The sequence below is a fragment of the Fukomys damarensis genome, unplaced genomic scaffold (genome assembly GCF_012274545.1).
Source record: "Fukomys damarensis isolate Sample0158 unplaced genomic scaffold, DMR_v1.0_HiC HiC_scaffold_37, whole genome shotgun sequence".
Classification (NCBI taxonomy): Eukaryota; Metazoa; Chordata; class Mammalia; order Rodentia; family Bathyergidae; genus Fukomys; species Fukomys damarensis.
The window spans coordinates 3,515,277-3,520,926 of record NW_022900949.1 but is presented as its reverse complement, the minus strand read 5'-3'; positions in this window follow the sequence as shown (position 1 = coordinate 3,520,926).

Here is a 5,650-nt window from a genome sequence, read left to right as displayed (position 1 = left end):
GACCAATGGCGGCCGCCTTTTTCCAGTATTAGCCAATCGGCATGCAAGTCCCGCCCTAAGAGGCGTGCCCGGAGGCGACGGGGACGTCCTGGGCGGTACAGGACCGGAGGCTCTGCCGCTGTTGGCTCCGCCCCTGCCGCGTCCTAGCCACGCCTCTGTTCCTGGGTCACGCCCCCAGCCCTGGGTTACGCCCCCATTGCAAACGGGGTTTGCTGCCCCAACTGCAGAACGCTAGCAGGGCTTTTAAGTAAATAAAACCTTCGCAGAGTTCAACTTGACCCTTGCTATGTGATTTGTAAATGTTCGTTACCGCCCTCGCCCTTTTCATTAGTCTTGCGGGAGGGAGAGATCGTCTGATCACTTTTCACAGAGGGAAACAGAAGACTAGTTGGGGTTAGTGGAGAAGCCTAAAGCCATTATTCATAGCTTATTTGTTCATGCGATAGATCCGTTCAAAAAATGTAGACAACAGCTGATCGTGGAGGGAAAGGGGATATAAAAAAGAACCGAGGTGTGGATTTTGCTTTTGTTTTTCTTTTCATTTTTTGAGACAGGGTCTCACTATGTAGTTGAGACTGACCTGGAACTCACTATGAAGCCCAGGGTGGTCTCAAACTCACAGCGATCCTCCTGTCTCAGCCCCCTCCGAGTGCTGGGATTACAGGCGTGCGCCACCACACCCGGCTAGAACTGAGGTGTGTTACGTCCCTGTACCAACTCCCCACGATGTGTGACTATTATGTACTGCCAAAAGGTGCTACTACATTTTTTAAATATTTTTAAAAAATAGAAATAGATGTACTGTAGACCTAAAATGTACCAGTAAACTCAATGAGGAAAAAAAATAGGAATAGAAGTTACCTAGGAGAAAAGAAAAGAATAAAGAATAGTAACCAGAGCATTGGGAAATACACAGTCTTAGATAGGATGGAAAATTGCCCAGGACCCTCTGCTCCTGCATTTGTTAAATTCTGTTGTGTTGTACCAGCCCTTTTTTTTTTTTTTTTTTCAGTACCAGGGATCAAACATAGGACCTTGCACTTGTGAGGCAGGCGCAGTGCTACTGAGCTAAATCCCTGGCTCTACCAGCTTATATTTTTTAAATGGAAAGATAAGTCATAACATTTCATAGAGATTACTCATGGAAGATGAATTTTGTCAGAAACAAAATAGTCACTTTTGTCAAACCCTAAAAAACAACAGCAGGAGCCGGGCATGGTGGCACACACCTGTCATCCCAGCACTCAGGAAGCTGAGGCAGGAGGATCGCTGTGAGTTTGAGACCAGCCTGGGCTACACAGTGAGTTCCAGGTCAGTCTCAACTACACAGTGAGACCCTGTCTCAAAAATACCTGTGTGTTGTGGCCCCCAAATCATCTGTATAATCTCATGTTATTGATCCTTGTAGCCAAAGAACTAATTCAAATAACTTATGTACTCCTCCTCACTTTGACTTTGAACCCTTCTCTTCTTTCAACCCCTTGGAAAGCACGCGCCCTTTCCAGTGGCCTGTACATCCTCATTGGAATGCCATCTCAGCATCAATCTGATTTTTCTTTTTTAGTGGTGGGGGCCAAACCCAAGGTCTCCCACATGCTGGGCAAGTACTCTGCTGCTGGAGTACATTCCCACCCCTTTTTAAATTTTAACTTTCTTTAAAAATTTTTGACACAGGGTATTGGTATTGCTAAGTGGCTAAATTCCTCAAACTAGGTTTGAACTTGCAATCCTCCTGCTCCAGCCTCCCAGAGTGCTAGGAGTACAGATGTGTGCCACTAGGCCTGGCTCAGTTTGGTTTTAGAGATGTTACTTGCAGTAAATCAAAATGCATCAGGTATGTTTCAATTCAAGCACTTTTTAATTTATTTTTTTATTTTTTGAGTACCGGAGATCCAACTTGGGACCTCGCACTTGCAAAGGCAGAAGTAATTTTTATTTTAAAATGAGTTTGAACTTACATAAAGGTTGCAGATATGACACAGAGTTTCTATAAATCCTTTTCCCAGATTCCCTCTCTCTCTCTTTTTTTTTTAACTACATTCTTGACTCCTTTGAATATTAAATTTATAGCTAGGTGTGGTAGCACACGCCTGTAGTCCCAGCATTCAGGAGTGTGAGGCAGGAGAATCGCTGTGAATTGGAGGCCAGCTTGAACTACATAGCAAGATCCTGTCTCAAAAAAAGGCCCCAAAATTTTTTTAGAAAAATATTATAGACACGGCATCCTATGAGAACTTACTACAAAATATATAAGCACACTTTTCCACCCATAGTTCACCTCAACATCAAAAATTAATACGGAGCCAGTATTACCATGAAATACCCAAATTCCATTCAGTTTCTCATAAAGTCTTTAAAGGCCTGAAATTCATCTGTGGTTTATATGTTGTAGTTTGATTTTTTTTGGCGGGGGGTTGAGACAGGGTCTCACTATGTAGTTGAGACTGCCCTGGAACTCACTATGTAGCCCAGGCTGGTCTTGAACTCACGGCGATCCTCCTGCCTCAGCCTCCCAAGGGCTGGGATTACAGGTGTGAGCCGCCACCACACCCAGCTTTTTATTTTTATTTTTTGGTACCCGGGATAGAACTGGGGTCCTTGCACTTGCGAGGCAGGCGGCAGCAACAAGCTAAATCCCCAGCCCTCATCAATTATTTCTTACCTGAAGCAAGTATATTTTGATCGCTGCCAATAGGTGATTATCCAGTTCCATGTTGACCACTCCCTTTACTGACTGGCCCCACAAGATGTTCCAGAATGACTTCTCTTGTACTCTCTGGACTTGTCTAGGAAGCAACCATTTCTCCAAGAGGCCCTGGTTCCTTTTAGTAGAGAGTGATATTTAGAAATTGAGCTCTGAGGGATGAGTGTGTTCATTGCTACCATGGTATTGCTAGTTCTTGGCCTTCTCCTCACAATGCATATGCATGCATGGACCTAGAGACACTTACACATATCTATCTAGTCACTCACCCACCTACCTTTATTTTATTTTACCCTTTTGCGGTGCTGGAGATCAAATCCAGGGCCTTGCCCATGCTAGGCAAGTGCTCCATCACTGAGATACATCTCGAACCCGACCCACCGAGCTCGAAAACCAAGAGTGAACCTCAACACCCCTGATTCAAATCCAACACCAGCACTCCCCGTCCCCTCTGTTTCTAATCTCCTTCCCTCGCTGTCAGAAACCATAATCCCATCATCTAGGACAACAGTACACTCTTAGCTGGGCGAGGCGGTGCACACCTACAATATCAGTGCTGAGGCAAGGTTGCCAGCCTGGGCTCCACAGTGAATTCAAGGACAGCTGGGATTATAAAGACTCTATCTCAAAAACAAAAACAAACAGGGGCAGGGATTTAGCTCACTGGTTTCAGTGCCTGCCTTTCCTGAGTTTGATCCCTGGTATCTAGAGCATCTTGGCTTCTGGAATTTTCAGGCATCCTGAAACAGGACCCTGCGGATAGAGAGGACAGTTCTTCACTGTCTTTTATCTGGGCATTGCACCCCCTTCTTAGAGCTTTCTGGCTCATCGCAGGCTCTCAGTGAACCTTGGAAGAGGTGCTGTAAGTTAGTGGTTATACTCACAGCTCAGCTCGGGGTTTGAAATCTATTTGCATCTTACTAATTGCAGGACCTCAGGCAGGTTGTTTTCTCTTCCCCACCCATAAGATGGAGCTGGTATATTATGCCCTCCTCCTCCGGTTCCTGGAAATACCACGTAATCAGGTGTTGAAGATTTAACACGGTGCCTAAAAAGGCAAAGTTCCAATTATCGTGCTATCTAGCAACTCTACTCCCAAAGAGATGTCCACAGGAATTGATATCAGGGGCTCACACAGATCTTTGTACACCATGTCCATAAAGCAGTGGGATTCACACCAACGAAAAGCAAAAGCAATCCAAGTATTCGGTGATACATGGAGGGATATAGGTATGGTGGTGCACTCGGGAGGCTGAGGCAGGAGGATTGCTGTGAGTTGGAGGACAGCCTGGGCTACATAGTGAGCTCAAGGCCAGCCTGAATTACATAGTGAGACCCTGTGTCAAAATAAAATAAAAGGTAGAGACAAACACGGCACATTCATACCAAGGAGTGTGATTTTAGTCCTTTTTGTTTGATTTTGAGACTGGGTCTCACTTATGTAGTGAGACTGACCTGGAACTCACTGTGTAGCCCAGGCTGGTCTTGATCCTCCTGCCTCAGCCTCCTGAGTGCTGGGATTACAGGCCTGCGCCACCACACCTGGCTTTGATTTTAGTCTTAACAAGGAAGGAATTTCAGTGTTGGGATGGAGCCCAGGGCCTCCTGCAGGGAAGTGCTCTACCGCTGAGCTACACCCCCAGTGCAATCAACTTCTTATTGTGTGTACTTTACCACATTCATGAAAGACTTAAGAATAGGACCTGGGGCTGGGGCATTTGCCTGACTAGAATGAGGTCCTGGGTTCCATTCCCAGCGCTGAAAAACAAAACACAAAAACAAAAACCAGGCCGAGTGCACAGCAAGATGAGTTTAACAAATCACTTAGCATAATTAAAACAGCATCCTTGGCCCCTGCTTCCCAGGGGGGAAGAGGAAGCTGGCCATTTCCTGTGGGACTTGGCAAACGTTGATCTTTCTGACGGCTTCAAACTTTGGCGGGGGCACTGGCCCACCACACACCCGCCCATCCTGCTACCCTGGAGCCAGAGGTCCCAGGCCCCTGTGCACGGGCACTGTGTGGGGTCCACCTTAGCCCTTACGCGCCGAGGTCCCCCGCCAGTCAGCCTTAGCCGGTGTCCACGCTGGCCTGGGCACACTTGGAGCAAAGGCGCGGGCTTGTAGCTTCTCCAGGAGGGTGTACAACAGTCTAGTGCAAGGCAAGGTGGCCAGAACCTGGTCTCAACAGGAAGGGACCCTCAGGTATCTAGGGCGAGTGGGCTCCGCGGGTGCAGGCTGAAGCACACAGAAGTGCTGTCAGGCATCGTGGGAGCGAGGGGAACACAAAAGCAAGGGCTGCGAGGAAGGCGACACCTCGTCCTCGTACCAGCCCTAGAGCCTGGCAAGAGAGGGGAGCCCCGAGCCACCCCTTGGCCCCCCAACCCCATTCTCCCAAGGGTCTCCCTCAGGCCTCAGAGAACCTGGGCGTGGCTGACGTCCAGGGAGGAGCAGCGGCAGGTGCAAAGGGTGCACCAGAGGGCACCCTTGGGTGTCGTCGCCCCCACAGCATGCTGGGCCCACGCGAGCCTCCCTGCACCCCGGGACCCCAATGACCACGCCCTTCACCCTTGGCACACACGGGGACCAAGAGGTCCCCAGGACTGGAGCGGTGGGGGTTCCCACCTGCCCCGGGGTGGGGGACACACAGAGAAAGAAGACAGAGGCTGTGCAGGTTCTGTACAGGAACTCGCTGATAACATTTTAGTAACGGGCAACAGTGCAGGGGCCACGGGGAGAATAAGAGACCGAGAGCTGGGGATCGGCGTAAATCTTACAAAGTGTATAAAGAATCTGTGTTTCTCTACAATAACAAAAACCAAAGGCTACAAGAGCGGTTGTATATACAAAACACGGAGATATTGCTTCACTTGCAAACAGGTTCCTGACCAGACCGGGACGAGACTGGGGCGCTGCGTGCGGGGGCGGGAGGTCGGGCGGGGTCCTCTC